The sequence below is a fragment of the Phoca vitulina genome, unplaced genomic scaffold, assembly GCF_004348235.1.
Source record: "Phoca vitulina isolate PV1807 unplaced genomic scaffold, GSC_HSeal_1.0 scaffold35, whole genome shotgun sequence".
NCBI lineage: Eukaryota > Metazoa > Chordata > Mammalia > Carnivora > Phocidae > Phoca > Phoca vitulina.
Genome location: NW_022589738.1, coordinates 13082289 through 13101924, shown reverse-complemented (window position 1 = coordinate 13101924; position 19636 = coordinate 13082289). Strand labels below are relative to the sequence as shown.

The window sequence follows — 19636 nt, the reverse complement described above, 5'->3', positions numbered from 1 at the left end:
GTGCTTTCTAGGCCTGCATCGAACATGGAGAACACGAAGGCAGAGCAGATGGGGGCAGGGAGGAGGCCACGGAAATGATGTACTCAGGTGGGGTCTTGAAGCGTGCAAAGGGTGGGGTCGGCAAGCCTCAGCAGGTGAGAACAGCGAGGCGGAGCTGGGAAGGGGGACATGCAGCACCGCCGGATAAGCTGGCGTGTGGAATAACAGAGCCCCTTGTTGGGGAAGACTTGGAGTGCCATACGACATTTGGGATATGTCCTGAAGACAAAAGGCAGCCAACAAGTGGTTTTGATCTATTAATTCTTCCAATTAGAAAGAAATCCACTTTTTTTTTTTTTTTAAGATTTTATTTATTTGACAGAGAGAGACACAGCGAGAGAGGGAACACAAGCAGGGGCAGAGGGAGAGGGAGAAGCAGGCTCCCCACCGAGCAGGGAGCCCGACGCCGGGCTCATCCCAGGACCCTGGGATCATGACCTGAGCCGAAGGCAGGTGCTTAACGACCTAGCAACCCAGGCGCCCCAAAAGAAATCCACTTTCATTGTTAAGAAAATAATCCACGCTGTTGGCTAACTGAACATAATTAAAAAAAAAAAAAACTGGCCCCCCCAAAAAGTTATTTTGTTTAAAAAAAAAATAGAGGCGTCTGGGTGGCTCAGTCGGTTAAGCGTCCGCCTTCGGCTCAGGTCATGATCTCAGAGTCCCGGGACTGAGTCCCGCTTCGGCTCCTTGCTCAGCAGGGAGCCTCCTTCTCCCTCTGCCTCTGTCCCTCCTCCCCACTCCACTTTTGCTCTCTCTCAAATAAATAATTTTTTAAAAAGATAATAAATAAATGTTGTTTTGACCAGAAAAGAAAGGAAAAACAATCCACACATTTCAGAAATAACAGGTTCCTGTTCTCCATCCCCAGCCACCTTTTCCGCCCATCCCCCACTCCGGTATTAAAACGACTGTTTTATCATTTGTTGAATTTTTGTTTTTTAGGAAAAACGGCAATGAGAGTGGCAAAAAGGAAAAAGCAGATAGCGAGAGCTGTCACAGACACCCTCAGGAGTAACTTAAGCAAAGAGAACTGGTGAGCTCAAACTCTTGCAGGCAGCCAGGGGCTCCCCTGGGCCCAAAATAAAGCAAAGAAGAACACCAGGGCGTTGAGCTCTTTGTATTTGTATTTGGGCTGGAGGCAAAGGGAGGGCCCGAGGCCAGCTGAGGTCCCATCCCGGATGAAGGGCATTTCTATTAATTAAGCCAAGAAGACAGGTGGGAGCCCCAGGTTTACGGGCTAGACGGGGGAGTAATGAGCTTGGTTCAGGAGACATCGGAGGCGGTGCTTCCTGCAGCCGGAGGGGCATCATAGAGCATGAAGAACATGTATTGCACGTGTGGAAACATGGATGAAGAAGGGCCAAAGCACTGACCACGGGTAGAGAGGAGGGGGCACAGGTGTAGAAGCTCCCCTGTGGGAATCGCGGGGACGTGGGTGTCGAGCACACCTCGCTGGGTGTAGACCGTGAAGATGCCATGTAAGACGCGGTGTGAGACCCGGAGACCCCCGTGGCTGCAGTGAGATCACAGGGAGAGTGAGTCACTCCCTGCTCACCCCGGGTGGAGGGCAGCAGTGCGGTTCCTTCCACTTCTGAAGGTGTCTCTGAAGGTGTCCTGTCCTCCCTCCCATGGCTGAACTGTGGTTGCGACCCCCAGGGCCAGAACAGCCGCCCTTGACAGAGAAACGCGCTCCCAGTGTGTGGGGGGCGGGGCCTGGGTCCCCGACGCCCTGGTGTGACAGAGCCCCCCGCCCAGCCCCGCCCTGCCTGGCTTTTATGTGGGACACTAGGAAGTGATGTCGAGGCAGGCCACTGTTAATTTTGACTTTTTCTACTACTCCAGCCAAATCTGATCTTCATATGCTTACCACCTGTGTGAACTTGGGCATGGTACTCTTTTAGCCTTGTTCTCTTTTGGCAAATTGGCCTACTAGTTGTTCATAGTAAAGGACCGAAGACATCTAAGTCTCTGTCAGCCGGGTTCTGGGTAAATGAACCGGTACATCCGTGCAAGGGACTGAGGACCTGCTCTCTGAATGGCTTTAGAATGTTCTTCAGCGTAGATCATTAAATGAAAAGACAAGGTGAAGAAAAGTACGCACGGTTTCCTGCTATTTAAGATGGGGATGGGGAGTTAAGCATAGACACATATCTGCTTTATTTTAAAAATGAAACACCTTTGAAAGAATGAATGCTTACATCTGGGGAAAATAGAACTGGCTGCAATTGAAAGAGGGTGGAAGCTATACATCTCTGAATTTCCTTATTGTATAGATTTGACTTTAGAGTTTCCATAGTTTTCAACTGTAAGCAATGCCTACAAATCAAAAAGCAAAATGAAGCAAACCGGGCTTGTACCCTGTTGGTCGCACCGCCACACATTTCCAGAGACTTTAGAACACAATCAATTGATTATATAATCCTTTGTGGATTTACCCTGAGGACAGAAAAGGGCAAAAAACATTTCAAATTTGTTTTCAGTAATCCTATCCTTCGTGGTGGTGTCCGCATTGTTATTCTGAGCCGGTCCTGTTTGTGTTGTGAGATAAAGCAAAAAGTATCTGTTGTTGTTGGGAACTGAGATTTTCAGCACAGGAGAAAGGAGATGCAAATGTAGGACTGGTGAGGTTGAATACAAATGACGCAGTCCTGAAGCTGAATTAGAAGTAGTATCACTACGAAGTCATGATGAATTTTATCTTAAAAAAATATTTCGGGGCGCCTGGCTCAGTCAGCAGAGCACGACGCGCCTCTCGATCTCAGGGTTGGAAGTTCGAGCCCCACGTTGGGTGCAGAGATTACTTAAGAATAAAATCTTTTAAAAATATATTTCGGGGGCGCCTGGGTGGCTCAGTCGTTAAGCGTCTGCCTTCAGCTCAGGTCATGGTCCCAGGGTCCTGGGATCGAGCCCCGCATCGGGCTCCCTGCTCCGCGGGAAGCCCGCTTCTCCCTCTCCCACTCCCCCTGCTTGTGTTCCCTCTCTCCCTGTGTCTCTCTCTGTCAAATAAATAAAATCTTTAAAATATATATATATATATTTCGTAGCTCTGTCCACTGCTGGAAAGGCCTAGAAACAATGACCTATAGAAATGGGCACCACTAGGTCCCACACTGTGGTTTCTTTTTTTTTTTTTTTAAATTTTTTTTATTGTTATGTTAATCCCCATACATTACATCATTAGTTTTAGATATAGTGTTCCATGATTCATTGTTTGTGCATAACACCCAGTGCTCCATGCAGAACGTGCCCTCCTCAATACCCATCACCAGGCTAACCCATCCTCCCAACCCCCTCCCCTCTAGAACCCCCAGTTTGTTTTTCAGAGTCCATCGTCTCTCATGGTTCTTCTCCCCCTCCGATTTCCCCCCCTTCATTCTTCCCCTCCTGCTACATTCTTCTTCTTCTTTTTTTCTTTCTTAACATATATTGCATTATTTGTTTCAGAGGTACAGATCTGAGATTCAACAGTCCTGCACAATTCACAGCGCTTACCAGAACACATACCCTCCCCAGTGTCCATCACCCAGTCACCCCATCCCTCCCACCCCACCCCCCACTCCAGCAACCCTCAGTTTGTTTCCTGAGATTAAGAATTCCTCATATCAGTGAGGTCATATGATACATGTCTTTCTCTGTTTGACTTATTTCGCTCAGCATAATACCCTCCAGTTCCATCCACGTCGTTGCAAATGGCAAGATCTTATTCCTTTTGATGGCTGCATAATATTCCATTGCATATATATACCACCTCTTCTTTATCCATTCATCTGTCGATGGACATCTTGGCTCTTTCCACAGTTTGGCTATTGTCCCACACTGTGGTTTCTAAATACCTTACCCCACTACAAAGAATTGAGCTTCCTTCGAGAAATGGTTGATTGCAGTTTGAGGAGGGAGACGGAGGGGAGTATGGACAGACACAATAAGCTAGTGGGGCTTTGTCAAAAAGACGCAGCAGCCAACTTGGAGAAGCCTCCAATAGGATAAATATGGACTGCTTTGAGCATCAGTGAGGATAGCTGCAATGAATAAATAAGCATGAATATGTTCAAATTGTGAGTTCATTAAAGGTATGCAAAACCAAATTCCCTTGATTCCCCCGTTGGAGGAGTGTTGGGGAAAACCTCATCATTTGAAAACTTAGCAAACAAAGGGAAAGAATTGAGCATTTCCCCTGCCTTTCCTATATGAAAGGAAATGTTTTGCTCTACGACAGTATCCCAGCCAGTACCTGAAGAAATTCCAGAATGTTACCAGTTTACGACCCTTCAGGAACCAGTGGATCTAGGCAATGATCGTTTATGAATGCCAACATTACCAAAAATAAAGGAAAATACAAAGAGGAACAACCAGGCTTTGTGAGCCTCCTGATGGGAAAACACTTCACCTCCTATGAAGTTGTCTTGCCAAAAATTCGAACCTGAAGACTGATCAAGCCGTGCTCCCCAATAGAAATATAATGTGAGGGGCGCCTGGGTGGCTCAGTTGGTTAAGCGTCTGCCTTCGGCTCAGGTCATGATCCCCGGGGTCCTGGGATCGAGCCCCACATCGGGCTCCCTGCTCGGCAGGAAGCCTGCTTCTCCCTCTCCCACTCCCCCTGCTTGTGTTCCCTCTCGCTGTCTCTCTCTGTCCAAAAAAAAAAAAAACTTTAAAAAATAATAATAATAAAAAGAATTTTAAAAATATATATTTGTGAAAACCAGGGAGATAGGAGCACTGAACATTTTTTGGTGGAGTCCTTTTAGTAATATATGCTAAAATATTTATGAGTGAAATAACAAGCTATCTGGGATTTGCATCAAAGTCATCCCGGAGGGGTAAGACAGAGGTATAGAGGAAGCAAGGCTGATCATCGGTGGGTAATTGTTGAAGCTGGTGATGGGCACATGGGGGGTTATTTCCATTATACTCTTTTTCTCATTTTGGTTATATTTGAAATTTTCTACAATAAAAAAAATTGTATGGGGCGTCTGGCTGGCTCAGTCAGTAGAACAAGCGACTCTTGATCTCGCGGTTGTGAATCTGAGCCCCATGCTGGGTGTGGAGCCTACTTAAAAAAAAAGTTAAGGGGCGCCTGGGTGGCTCAGTCAGTTGAGCGGCTGCTTTCGGCTCAGGTCATGATCCCAGAGTCCTGGGATGGAGCCCCGCATCAGGCTCCCTGCTCAGCGGGAGGCCTGCTTCTCCCTCTCCCACTCCCCCTGCTTGTGTTCCCTCTCTCGCTGTCTCTCTCTCTATCAAATAAAATAAATAAAATCTTTAAAAAAAAAAATGCTGAACACTTGGGGTGCTGGGGTTGGCTCAGTTGGTAAAACATGTGAACCTTGATCTTGGGGTTCTAAATTTGAGCCCCACGTTGGGTGTAGAGATTACTTAAAAATAAAAAAATCTTGGGGGGCCTGGGTGGCTCAGTTGTTAAGCATCTGCCTTCGGCTCGGGTCATGGTCCCAGGGTCCTGGGATCGAGCCCCGCATCGGGCTCCCTGCTCAGCTGGAAGCCTGCTTCTCCCTCTTTCACTCTCCCTGCTTGTGTTCCCTCTCGCTGTCTCTCTCTCTCTGTCAAATAAATAAATAAAAATAAAATAAAATAAAAAATAAAAAAATCTTGGGGCACCTGGGTGGCTCAGTTGGTTAAGTGTCTGCCTTCGGCTCAGGGTCACGATCCCAGGAGTCCTGGGATGGAGCCCCGCGTTGGGTTCCCCGCTCAGCAGGGAGTCTGCTTCTCCCTCTGCCCTTCACCCCACTCGTGCTGTCTTCTCTCGCGCACTCTCTCTCTCTCAAATAAATAAATAAAATCTTTTTAACAAAATCTTAAAATAAATAAAATTAATAAAATTAAATTAAAAAGTCATATACTTTAAAAAAAATAGACCCTGAAATGAGCCTGCCCCTTCACACACAATCTGTAAATTTCTGCAAGCTGGACTTGTGTTTTTATCTCAACCATCTGGTGAGATGACCTGTTTGCTGGGAAAACGCAGAGAAACCATGGCAGATGCTAGTTCTCAATGGCAAAGGCTAGAGGGGTCACAGAAGGGGCCAGACTTCCTTGGGTATGCTGAATATATAGTTTTAAGTGGTTTAAATATCCAAAAGCCAAAAATAAAAATAAATGGATGAGGGCAAATGCTGAATTTGAATGTAAACAGGAAAAATTAAACTTCGTATCACATTGACAACATCACCCCACAGAAAAAAGTTAACTGAAGTAAGTTTCAAGCAGAGTACATGGAGTACACATCCTTAGTGGAATATATTCTGACTGAGCCACCCAGGTGCCCTTTTTTTTTCTTTTTTCTTTTCTTTTTTTAAGTAGGTTCATGGAGCCTAACTATATGGAATATATTCTAAGGACAAAAATAACTGCAAAGATATCTTGAACTCTACTTAGATCTCTTGTAGTGGTATTTGTATCATAATTCTGAACGTGTTTTACGTGTATCATAGGACAAAGCAAAGATATTGGTGATGTTGGAAACCACCGTGTAAAAAGGGAAATATGAATATAGAATGTAGGGAAGAGAAAGTACCCTGTGATGTGGATTTGAATTGTCAACTCAAGATTTAAACAAAACAAATACAATGTGGATTTTTAAGTTCTGTCCACTAAAAAGGCTGAAAAAACATTGACACTCTAGTAACAATGAGCACATCTAGCAGCAAGTTCTTGGTTTCTAAATACCATTCTCCACCATCAAGAACCAGGGACTGCTTGAAGAAATGGCTGACCCCGAGTCTCTAGCAAGGAGCCTACAAAGTGAGCCTTGCCTGTGGAGGGACAGACTGGCACATGGGCTGAGTCAGGACACGGCATCACCTCCGTAGTGTTCTTGTCAAAAATGTGTAACCCAGGGGCGCCTGGGTGGCTCAGTCGTTAAGCGTCTGCCTTCGGCTCAGGTCATGATCCCAGGGTCCTGGGATCGAGCCCCGCATGGGGCTCCCTGCTCAGCAGGAAGCCCGCTTCTCCCTCCCCCACCCCGCTGCTTGTGTTCCCTCTCTCGCTGTGTCTCTCTCTGTCAAATAAATAAATTAAAAAAAAAAAATGTGTAACCTGAATCCAATCATGAGGAGACAGCTAAATCCAGAATGTGGGAAATTCTACAAGACAACTGGCCTGGCCTTCCTTTATTTTTATTTTTTAACCCATGTCATGAAAAACAAAAGCAGAAGGGAATGTTCTATATTAGAGAAGATGAAGAGACAAGGCAATCAAATGCAACACATGAACCTAGATAGAATTCTAGGACAGAAAAAAAATCGCTATAAAACTCTTGAGGGGGAGCCTGGGTGGCTCAGTCGGTTAAGCGTCCGACTCTTGTTTCGGCTCAGGTCATGACCTCAGGGTCGTGAGATTAGGGAGAGAAGACTTAGCACAGAGTCTGCTTGGGATTCTCTCCCTCCCTCCCTCTGCCCCTTGCACTCTCCCTCTCGCTCTCTCTAAAAATAAATAAAATCTTTTAAAAAATAAATAAAACACTTTGGGGACTACTGGAGAAATTTTTAAAAATCAATCTTAATGAGATATAATTTACATACAATAAAAGACGCCCATTTCAATGTACAGTTCTACGAGTTTTGACAATTTCACACCCCTGTAACCACCACTCCCAGCCAAGCATCTAACATGTTCATCGCCCCCCCCAAAAGTTTCCTGGTGCCTTTTTGCTTTCAATGACTCCCTCACCCCAGGCAACCACTGATGTGGTTTCTCTCACTATAGAGTTAAATGGGAAATAGAAATAAAGGCTATAAATTAGAGGGTATTATTGAATAAATGTAAATTTTCTTAGTGATAATGGCATTGCGGTTATGTAAGAAAATGTTCTTATTCTGGGGCAATGTACGCTAGGGTGTTTAAGGGTGAATTTTCATGACATCTGTAATTTACTTGCAAATGGTTCAGCAAAAAGTACACACACACACAGATAACAAAAACATGGCAAAATATTACTAATTGTGTATCGAGGTAAAGTGTATATTAAACTGTTCTTTCAAGTTTTCTATAGATTTGAAATTTTTCAAAATAATAAGTTGAGGGAAAAAAAGGAAAAAAATTGTAATTTTCATCTCAGCCTTTTTTTCAATGCCTCTCAAAGCAGTTTCCTGAGAGAAAGATGAGACAGAGGCAGGTTAAAACATTTATTACCTTGTCACTCTTCTCCTTTTTTCTAAAAGGTATTAGGATGCTGCCAAAAACAGAAGGCCCAAGAGGTTTTGTGCCCCTCTCCATCAAGGCCCCTCCTGAAGCCCAGGTTCAGAGTTTGGGGGGGTTGGATGTGGGTCTGGCTTTGGGGGAGGGATGTCTCTCCTTCTCACGCTGAAGTCACCCCCTGTCTTAATTCATTCAGGCTGCTACAATAACAAAGTACCGTAGAGTGGGTGGCTCCTAAACAATGGAGATTTCTTTTTTTTTCAATATTTTATTTATTTATTTATTTGAGAGAGAGAGAGTGTGTGAGCGCGAGCGTGAGCAGGGGGAGTGGGAGAGGGAGAAGCAGACTCCCCGCTGAGCAGGGAGCCCGATGCGGGGCTCGATCCCAGCACCCTGGGATCATGACCTGAGCCAAAGGCAGACGCTTCACCGACTGAGCCACCCAGGCGCCCCGGATGGCTGCTTTCTTACCGTGTCCTCGTATGGTGGAAAAGTAGCCAGCCAGCCCTGTGGCCTCTTTTATAAGGGCACTAACCCCGTTCATGAGGGCTCCACCCTCATGACCTAGTCACCTCCCGAAGGCTCCAGCTCCTCAGACCATCACATCAGGGGTAGGATTCCGACAGGTGAATTTGGGTGGGGGCTGGGGGATACCCACGTTCAGTTCCTAGCGCCCTCCTTCCCAGAGCCCCCTGGCTCAGACAAACAGATTTCTGAGGATGGATTGGGCCGCCAGGTCTCCACCCGAGCAGAGAGGTCCTCGTGAAGTCCCTGCAGACGGGCGGCCAAAGCCAAGTCGCGGGCCAGAGCGGGCCACGAGAAGGCACGGCTCACACCTGCCCTGGGGGTATAGTCTACCCACGGTCCAGGCCGCCTGCTCTCCTGGATCCGGCCCCACGTTCAGGCCAAGGCCACACTTCCTGTGGGCCCTTCCCAGCCAGTGACTGAGCGTAGCAGCCATGCTGAGGCAGGCTCATTCTGGCAAGACGTGGCCCTCCTGCAATGGGCGGCCTGGCTTAGGACCCAAGCGCCTGGCTGAACTGAATGCACTCCCTCTGAGTCCCACGCACCCCGCCTTCCTTCCCTCACCTTCGGCAAGTGGCCCACCTGACCAGGGTGTGAAGGCTCCCCTTCACCTTTTCCTGCTTCCTCCCCCAAGACTCGCTTTCCTGTCCCATTCCAGCTTGCCTCTGCCTCTTGGCCGACCCAAACACCTAAACACGCACACGCTTTCCCTGGGTCCCACGTGCTGTGAGAAAGGACTGGGGGCAGGGTTAGCAGGGGCCAGATCTGCTTTTGGAAGCTGGTGTTTTTCCTCGGTGTGCTTATATTAAAGAGAAGAAGAGAGGGAAAAAGAATGAAAAGGCCGGCTCTAGATGAGTGGGCAGGCCAGGGAAGGCCTCTCCGGGGAGGGGGTGTTGGAGCAGACGAGTGGGTAAATGAATCGGCTTCCAGTCAGCCAGTGAGATACCAGACCCGAGCTCCAGCAACCAAGGCAGATGCATGGCCCAGACGTAACTGATCAAACTAGAAGGTAATTTACAGAAGAATGTGCATGGCATGACACATTTATGTAACATTACAAACAGGCACAATCCCCTGTTATAGTCTTAATGGGTTTCTGACTAGTTAGTAAAGATATAAAAACAAGAAGAGGAGTGATACATACCTAATTCAGGATAGTTGTCACCTAGGGGGGTAGTAGAGGGAGGGAAATGGTTACCAGATGGGGGAGGGGGGTAAAGAGGGGAAGGAGGAGGAGGACAAAAGGAAGGGAGGGAGGGAGAAAAGAGAAAACAAGCAAGCAAGCAAGAGGAAGAAAGGAAAGAAAGAAAGAAAAAGAGAGAGAGAGAGGGAGAGAGGGAGGAAGGAAGGAAGGAAGGAAGGAAGGAAGGAAGGAAGGAAGGAAGGAAGGAAGGAAGGGAAAAGAAAGAAAAACGAAAGGAAGGAAGGAAGGAAGAAAGAAGAAAGAAAGAAAGAAAAAAAGAAAAGAAAAGAAAAAGAAGAAAGCAAGGGAGCAGGCTCAGGATATGAACTTTAGAAGCAGAAGTTTCTTCTGACTGAAACCTGTGTGATGCTTAAAATAACAGAAGTAGGGGCTCCTGGGTGGCTCAGTCGTTAAGCATCTGCCTTCGGCTCAGGTCATGGTCCTACCATGGGATCGAGCCCCACATCGGGCTCCCTGCTCAGCGGGAGGCCTGCTTCTCCCTCTCCCACTCCCCCTGCTTGTGTTCCCTCTCTCGCTGTCTCTCTCTCTGTCAAATAAATAAATAAAATCTTTAAAAAAAAAATAACAGAAGTAAACAGTTTCTGGTCTTCAGGCACATCCTATGTCTACAATTCCAGAAGGAAAATCCTAAGAGTTTGCAATGATCTCTTCTCTGCCCGGCTTTTCTCTACAGATTAATCTTGCTGGCGGGCGGGAGCATGACCCTGAATACATTTTGGAGGCAACTTTGAGGCTAGGTGATTGGCCCAAGGCTTAACTTTTGCCTCAGCCTCTGCGACCCCCAACTCTGCGGGCTTTGCAAGGTCTATACAAGTGCTAATAACGTTCCCAACCAAAGGCTTCGGGCTAAAAGGGCGAGACCTTTCTGAGTTGGCCTGGTGGCTGTGTTACACCGCGGGATTTCAATCCTCCAATAAAAGAAGCAAGGAAGGTTCCTAGCACTCCTTCCTTCAGCTGCCTTTCTCTTTCCCCATCTTTCACTCGATTCCTTCTAATATTGTATTTTTTAAAGATTCCTTCTAATATTGTATTTTTTAAAAATTTTTTCTTAAGTAGGCTCCACACCCAACGTGGGGCTCGAACTCACGACCCCAAGTTCAAGAGTCGCATGCGCTTCTGACTGAGCCAGCCAGGCGCCCCTCATTTGACTCCTATCCATTCTCACCTTCCTGCTGACCCCTGTTCCGGTTGTGACAGTTGCATAAAGTCACCCCATCTTATTACATTTTATTGAAATTGTAATTCTCTGTTGTGTTGTTGTGCCTGTTGTCCTTCTTTAGAATGTTAGCTCATTCTTTTGGAAAGCAGGGTAGAAAAAGGTCAACAACCTGATAGGAAAATATACGTGATGTGACTAGGAGGGTCATAGAAAACAATGCAGATGGCCCTTAAACATGTGAAAAGATGTTCAATCTTGCTAATAAGAAGAAGAATGTGAATTACTATGTTACCCCTTCTTACCTGTCACATGGACATAAGCCCAAAAGTTTGACAACATACTCTCTGGGGGAGGCGGTGTGGAAACAGGCGTTTTCATACCTTGCTGGTTGGAATACAAAATGGTACAGCCATTATAGGGGGAAATTGGGCAACATCGAGCAAATTTACCCTTTGGTCCGGCAATCACACTTCTAGGAATTGATCCCAAATATATTACTGCAAAATATATGAGAAGATGGATGCAGAAAGCTATACTTTGTAGCAGGTTTTTTTAAAAAAGATTTTAGGATGCCAGGTGCCCCTGTAGAAGTTTTTGTAATAGCAAAAGATTGGAAGCAGCCCACATACCTTTAATCGGGGACTGGTTGAATAAAACGAAAGTCACCCCCAAGTGTTATGGCTTACACTGGCATAAGGATATATAGAACAATGAAAGAGTATAGAATAGAGAGCCCAGAAATAAACCCTCACATAGATAGTTAACCAACTTTTGACAAGGGTGCCGAGACTATTCAATGGGAGAAAGGACACTCTTTTTAACAAATGATGCTGGGAAAACTGAATCCACGCACAAAGAATGAAGTTGGACCCCTACCTCACACTGTACCCCAAAATTAACTCAAAATGGAGCAATGACCTAAGTGTGAGAACCAAAACGGTAAAACTTTAAGGAGAAAACAGGAGTGAATCTTGGTTAGGCAATGCTTTTTCAGATATGACAGCAAAAGCACGAGCAATCGAAGAAAAAAGAAATTGAGCTTTTCCAAAATTAAAAACTTTTGTGCTGCAAATGATACCATCAAGAAAGTGAAAAGACAACCCATAGACTGCGAGAAAATATTCACAAATCATATGTCTGATAAGGGACTTATATCCAGAATATATAAAGAACTCTTACAACTCAATAATAAAAAGACAAATTAAATTACCCAATTAAAAAATGGGTAAAGGAGGGGCACCTGGTTGGCTCAGTTGGAGGAGCGTGTGACTCTTGATCTCGGGGTCATGAGTTTAAGCCCCATGTTGGGTAGAGAGCTTACTCAAATAAATGAAAACTTAAAAAAAAATGAGTAAGGGATTGGAATAGACATTTCTGCAAAGAAGATATGTAAGTGGCCAATAAGTACAAGAAAATATGTTCGACATCATTAGTCATCAGGGAGATGCAAATCAAAACCACAGTGAGCTACCACTTCACACCCACTAGGATGGCTGTAATCAAAAGACGGAAATTAACAAGTATTGGCGAGGATATGGAGAAATTGGAACACTGTGCACCACTGATGGGAATGTAAAATGATGTGGCCACTTTGGAGAACAGTTTGGCAGCGCTTCAAAATGTTAAATAGAGGGGCGCCTGGGTGGCTCAATTGGTTGAGTATCTGCCTTCGGCTCAGGTCATGATCCTGGGGTCCTGGGATTGAGCCCCGCGTTGGGCTCTCTGCTGGGTGGGGGGGGAGCCTGTCTTTCCCCCCTCCCTCTCCCTCTACCTGCCACTCCCTTGTGCATGTGCTCTCTCTCTCTGTCAAATAAATAAATAACATCTTTAAAAAAAATTGTTAAATAGAAAATTTCCCGTAAGCCTGCCCTGGCAATTCCACTCCCAGATGTGTACCCAAGAGATATGAAGACATATGTCCAGAGAAAAACTTGTAGACATTCGTAGCAGTGTGATTCCTAAGAGACAAGCAGTAGATAGAAACCAGATGCCCATCAACTAATGAATGGATAAATGTGAAAATGAGGTCTCTCCACACAATGGAATATGATTCAGCCATTAAAAGGAAGGAAGGAGTGGCACCTGCTACATCACGGATGGACCATGAAAACATGATGCTGAGTGAAGAAGCCAGACACACGAGGCCACGTATTGTACGATTCCATTTGTATGAAAGGTCCACAATAGACACGTCTACAGAGACAGAAAGTAGATTAGTGGTTGCCAGAAACTGGGGGAGGGTGGGGAGAGGGGAGTATGGGGCTTTTTTGGTGGGTGATGAAAGTACTCTAAAATTGATCACGGTGATGGTCGCACAACTCTGTGATGACACTAAAACCCTCGAATTATACACTTTGAGTGAGTGAATTTTATGGCATGTGAATTATATTTCAATAAAGATGTCAAAAAGGAACTTCTGGTTTGGCTGGGTTCCAAAGGCAAGCATCCCTTAAAAGCGGGATTGCCTGGGGCGCCTGGGTGGCTCAGTCGGTTAAGCATCTGCCTTCGGCTCAGGTCATGATCCCAGGGTCCCGGGATCGAGCCCCACGTTGAACCCCACGTTGGGTTCTGCCCTCAGTGGGGAGTCCCCTTGTCCCTCTCCCTCTGCCCCTCCCCCTGGTTGTGCTCTTTCTCTCTCAAATAAATAAATAAATCTTAAAAAAACAAAACAAAACAAAGAAGTTGTTTCCTTTCATGACCCACGATGCCACTGCTCATCACGTTCTGTTTGCTACCAGCGAGTAGCTGAGACCGGCTGTATTCAGAAAGAGGTGGTTTAGGTTCCATCTTGTGTGGGAAGAGCGTCCAAGAATCTGGAGGCATGTTTTAAAGCCATCATGCTTCCCCTGCCCCGCACATGCTCCAAATCTTTACAGGCGGGAAATCCTTGAGTGCGTGGAAACCAAGGAACCCCACTGAAGTGCCTGGGGAGGGCTGTGATGTTTCACGGAGCAACCCGCGCGGGCAGTTCGGGCCCCGCTGCCCATCCGTGCCCTGTCTTGGGCTGACCCGCGGACGGAACAGGGCCCCGTGCAAAGGGGCCAGTGCTGCCTGGGTCAGACCATGGCCACGTCTTCGGACTTTCCAGAAGAGAAGCCAGTAATCCGGGTTTTATGTGAGCCTTCACAGCCGTTCATGACTTTGATAAAAACGCTGTGTAGGCCAAATAAAACCACCCCGGTTAGGCTCCGGGGCTCACCAGTTTGCAAACTCCAGTGTATGGCCTGGAGATTTTTTTCACTCGCACAAAAATACGGCACACGGATTTCCAGAATTGTGCTGGGTCTGGATGATTCAACCCCTGTGTGGGGGCGAAGAGACCACTTCAAGAGCCTCCGGCTCAAATGTTCCCCAGAGAAACAGTGCAGTGAGGCTGGCGAGCCTGGGGTCTTGGTTAATTTCCTGATAAATAAATAAGTGAATCCAGTGTACGGCAGGAGTTTAAAAAATTCTTTTAATTTAAAAGTTTTAAATTTTTTATTATACAAATGAACTGCAAGCCCATGGCGCCGGGGTCGGGGGGACGGGGGGAGGCAAGGTTTGGGTGATTATGCTTTCAATTTTCTTTTTCTGTGCATCTCTCTGTTTTGTTTTGTTTTCACGTGCTTTATAAGCAGCTTTTAAAGCAATATATGGCAAACATCTTTCAATGTGAATGACTATACTTCTTTGTCAATATTTTTGATGGTTGACATGGTATTTTATTGTCCTAGGATGTATTTAATCAACATTCTGCTCTACCAGTAAAGAACAGCTTTGGATTTGAGGGCCAAAACCAAAAGGGTGAACAAAAACAACACATGAATAAAATAATAGTGGCTTAAATAAGATAGAAGGTTTTTTTTAAAATAAAATAGAAGTTTATTTATTTTTATTTTTTATTTTTTTATTTATTTTTAAAGATTTTATTTATTTATTTGGCAGAGAGAGAGCAGGAGAGCACAAGCAGTGGGAGCGACAGAGGGAGAGGGAGAAACAGTTCCCCTGTTGAGCAGGGAGCCTGACGTAGGACTCAATCCCAGGACCCCGGGATCATGACCTGAGCTGAAGACAGTCGCTTAACCGACTTAGACACCCAGGCGCCCCGCAAAATAGAAGTTTAAATCTCTTTCACAATAAGGAAGTCTAGAGGTAAGCAGTGCTGTGTCACCATACCAACTTTTGCTCTCTCTCCACACACGGCTTTTACCTCATGGTTCTGTGAAGCTGCCAGAGTGCTGGCCATCATAGCCACATTCCAGATAGCAGGGAGAAGGAAGGAACAAGTCACACCTGCCTCTTGTAAGATATCTCCCAGAAGTCATCACAAACAGCTCCATTTATGTGCCATGGATGAGAATTTAGTCATACACTCATAGCTAGGTGCAAGGGAGGCTGGAAATACAGCCCTGATTCTGGGCATTCTGTGCCTCTTTAGAAAACATAGTGTCCAAACTGTGCAAACTGTGGCCTCTATTCTTTTTTTTTTTGGGAGTAGGCTCTACACCCAACATGGGACTTGAACTCACGACCTCGAGATCAAGAGTCGCATGCTCTACGGACTGAGCCAGCCAGGTGTCCCTAAACTGTGGCCTCTAGATACCATTTTCCACTGAAAAGAATCAGGGCTTTTTGGAGAACTGACTGATTCCAGACCTGGGGCAGAAAATACAAGCTGAGTCTGGAACATCTTACACAAGAAAGCAAGGAAACTTTCAAAGTTTGACATGGATTATGTGAAATAAGCATCTCTCTTATCAGGCAACTATTATTATAGCCTTTCTGTGCCACATAACCGACCCTAATCCTAACTGATACAGCAGTTTACCTTAAGAATGAGTAGCAGAGTGCTCGCTTTGGCCGCACATATACTAAAATTGGCACAATACAAAGATTAGCATGTTTCCTGCTCAAGGATGAGACGCAAATTCGTGAAGTGTCCCATTTTATTTTGCATGGTAGCTACACTTGCGGTGAGGGTAACATAATATAGAAGTTGAATCACTGTGTTGTACTCCTGAAACTACAGTAACATTGTTACAGTACTCAAAAAAAAAAAAAAAAAAAGAAAGAAAGAAATGAATAGGAGCGGAAAAAAAGGCAAAGAGAATATGGTCAAATCTGCATTTCAACTCAGGTCTGACCTGAGTTCAAATCAATGGCCTTCTCTGTAGACTAGAACGAGAATAATGCCCTGGGTTGCCTGAAGGATTAATTGGGATCCTGTAAGTAAATGGCTTAGGACAATGCTTAGCATGATGAACGGATTCGGTGCTCAAGGCACGCCAGCTGCTGTAAGACTTGCTGGGATGGTCACAGGTAACTCAGACTCCCAACTGGTCAACAGCGACCTCATGGTAGTACTTCCTGGACGGCTCCTCCGCCGGGGCTCCCTGTCTGATGAGCGGCTGCACCACCTTCCCAGCTGTGCATACCATAAACCAGGGGCTTGTCCTCTCCCACAGATAATCAGTCCAACTGATGGCCAACTGTCCTGCCCTCCTAAACACCCCCACTCTGTCTCCTCCGGCCACCTGTACGGCTCCCCCCTCCCTCCGTCTCCTTCCTTCCTTCTCCATCCATCCTGCTTCCTGAGAACTCTTTGTAAAGGCGGATCCCATCGAGTCACTCGGGCTGCTCTAACAGAATACCATAGCCTGGGTGGCTTATAAACACTTCTCACGGTTCTGGAGCCTGGGAAGCCCAAGATCAAGGCGCTGGCAGACTTGGAGTGTGGTGAGAACCTGCTTCCTGGTTCATAGACAGTGGTCATGTTTTTACCGCGACCTCAAACAGCAGAAGGGAACAGGGCGCCGCGGGGGCTTCTCTTAGAAGGCACTAATCCGGGGCGCCTGGGTGGCTCAGTCGTTAAGCGTCTGCCTTCGGCTCAGGTCATGATCCCGGGGGTCCTGGGATTGAGCCCCGCATCGGGTTCCCTGCTCTGCGGGAAGCCTGCTTCTCCCTCTCCCACTCCCCCTGCTTGTGTTCCCTCTCCCGCTGTCTCTCTTTGTCAAATAAAAAATTATAAAAAAAAAAGAAGGCACTAATCCTTTTCAGGAGGGCTCCACCCTCAGGACCTAATTGCTGCCCAAGGGCCCAGCTCCTAATGGCATCATCGTGGGGGTCAGGTTTCAGCGTAGGAATTTGCGGGAGGAGGCGGAAGGGAGACACATTCAGTCCATTGCAGAGGCAAAGAAGATTAACCAAGGTTTAGTCATTATTCCTGGTTAAGGTACGAATATCGGACGTTGTCGTGAATAAGCCCTTTAAAGCTTGCTTTCGAAAGCAACAGTCGGGGGGTCGATTGTGGGGGTCACAAATGCACACAGAAAGAAAGCATGAAAGACAAAGCCTAATGGTTGGGCAATGAGTACTAGTAACTTTGGATAAAATTTCCGCACAGAACGTGGAGGGTCTCAAACTACCCAGTTGGGCAGGGGGCGCTCCATGCTCTGGGAAGCTGAGTCAGGTCATGGGCGCAGTGTAGTGCAGACGAAATCACCAACGTCAAAGATTTGTGGGAAGTTTGAATAAGAGAGCTTTGGGTTGTGACAGTTGAAGAGGCAAAACCATCTCAACTGATACATTATTTTAAAAATATGTGCTTTCAGGTACATGTAGGTAATTGTGATGGTTTAAAGAATACGTCTACAAATTCTTTAAGACCTCTCCCTTGGAGAGGTAGGGCCAAATTCTCTTTTCCTTGTCTGTGGGCTAGACCTGGTAGCTGGCTTCTAGTGAATAGAATAAAGGGGACATGGGGCGCCTGGCTGGCTCAGTTGGTGAAGCATCCAACTCTTGGTTTTGGCTCACGTCCTGATCTCACGGCTCCTGAGATGGAGCCCTGTGTCAGGCTCTGTGCTCAGCACAAGTCTGCTTGGATACCCTCTCTCTCTGCCCCTTCCCCCACTTGCGTTCTCTCTCTCAAATAAATAAATAGATTAAAAAAAAAAAACCAAAACCCCACAAATTTGTGATATAGTCAGTGTGACCACAAATTCTTTGATGCTTCCCTCATTGAGAGCCTGTAACCAGGCTGACCTAAAGAGATTTGCCTGAGCAATAGAACATGGCCCGAGGGACATTCTGGAACTTTTTTTTTTTTTAGTTGAGGTGCAATTGACAATAACATTATGTTCATTTCAGATGTACAACACAAAGATGCCATACTTGTATATATTGTGAAACCACTGTAAGTCTAGGTAACATCTTGTAACATTTTGTATAGTTACAAAATTGTTTTTTTCTTGTGATGAGAAATTTTAAGATTTACTTTCTTGGCAACTTTCAAATATGTAATACAGTTATCGGTATTATTAACTACTGTTGCCATGCTGTACTTTACATCTCCATGACTTACTTATTTTATAACTGGAAGTGTGTATCTTGTGACCCCTTTGGCCCATTTCGCCCACTCAACATTCTGGAAATTCTAAGGCTTGGTCAGAAGAAGCCTGGCAGCTTCTTCCTTATTCTCTGGAACACTCTTTTTTTTTGAGAGAGAGAGAGAAGGGGGGTGGGGAGGGTGGGGAAGAGGGACTAGCAGACTCCCCACTGAGAGCTGACATGGGGCTCCATCCCAGGACCCTGAAACATGACCTGAGCCGAAGTCATACGTTTAACTGGCTGAGCCACCCAGGCGCCCCTGGAGCACTCTTTTTGGAGCTGTGAGCCACCATGTATGAAGTCCCCGTACCAGAGGTTGCTATGATGGAGAGCTCGCTTGGACAGAGCACATGGAGACTCTAGGATACTGCTTGAGGCACAGACAAATGCCCAAGGAGCCCCAGTCATTTGGATCATCCTATCTGAGGCCCCTGACATTACCTGGAATAGAGAGACAAGACAGTCCGCCAAGCCCTGCCCACACTTCAGGTTCGAGAGCAAAAGAAATGATTGTTGCTGTTTTCAGCCGCTAAATTTGGAGGCAATTTGTTACATAGCAAAGATAACCAGAACACTAATTGATGTGCCTCTTTAATTAGGAATTAAATAAAGAGATCTAGCAGCAGGTCTAACAAATACCATAATTTCGCATTAGTGATGAGTGTAATCAATATATTGAGATATTGGCATCAGCTGTAATGTGATATGAAAGTGTCTGTGATTTTGATTGGTGACCAAGTCACAGATGCTACTAAGACAGTTGTAATCGTTACCTACACGCACGGCCAAAGGAAATGCTAACTTTCAGTTAAAGACGAACGATAAGAACAAAAAAAAGATTTCCCGTCCAAGTTCACAAGTCGCTGGATTTCTAGCTGCAGATCCCAAGTTAAGAAGCCCTATTTCAGAGAGAAATCGGGGCATTCCTTTGATGACTGATTCTGTCCTTCTTAAGAATTCAGTGAAGTTGCTTTTATAGACAGCTGAACAGACTGTATTTTTAAATGTGTTTTACCGGAAGCTTTAAAAATACCCGTTTTTCATTCTTCTCACTTTCTGATGTTCTTTCTCATTTTTCTTCTACGGCAGCTCTCGCTCTCCCTTAGTGCTCTCTCCTCCTCTCCGTCCCCAGAACCCAGCCGGTCAGCGCACCCCCCCCCCCCCCCCCCCCCCCCCCCCCCCCCCCCCCCCCC

General features: G+C 46.0%; 1 non-coding gene across 1 annotated transcript; it reads left to right on the top strand.

Moving 5' to 3' along the window:
• The first annotated feature begins 15904 nt into the window (after positions 1 to 15904).
• Positions 15905 to 16008, top strand: LOC116646198. Its single transcript, XR_004302094.1, has one exon. It is a non-coding gene; the product is annotated as a U6 spliceosomal RNA (small nuclear RNA).
• Positions 16009 to 19636: the final 3628 nt, after the last annotated feature.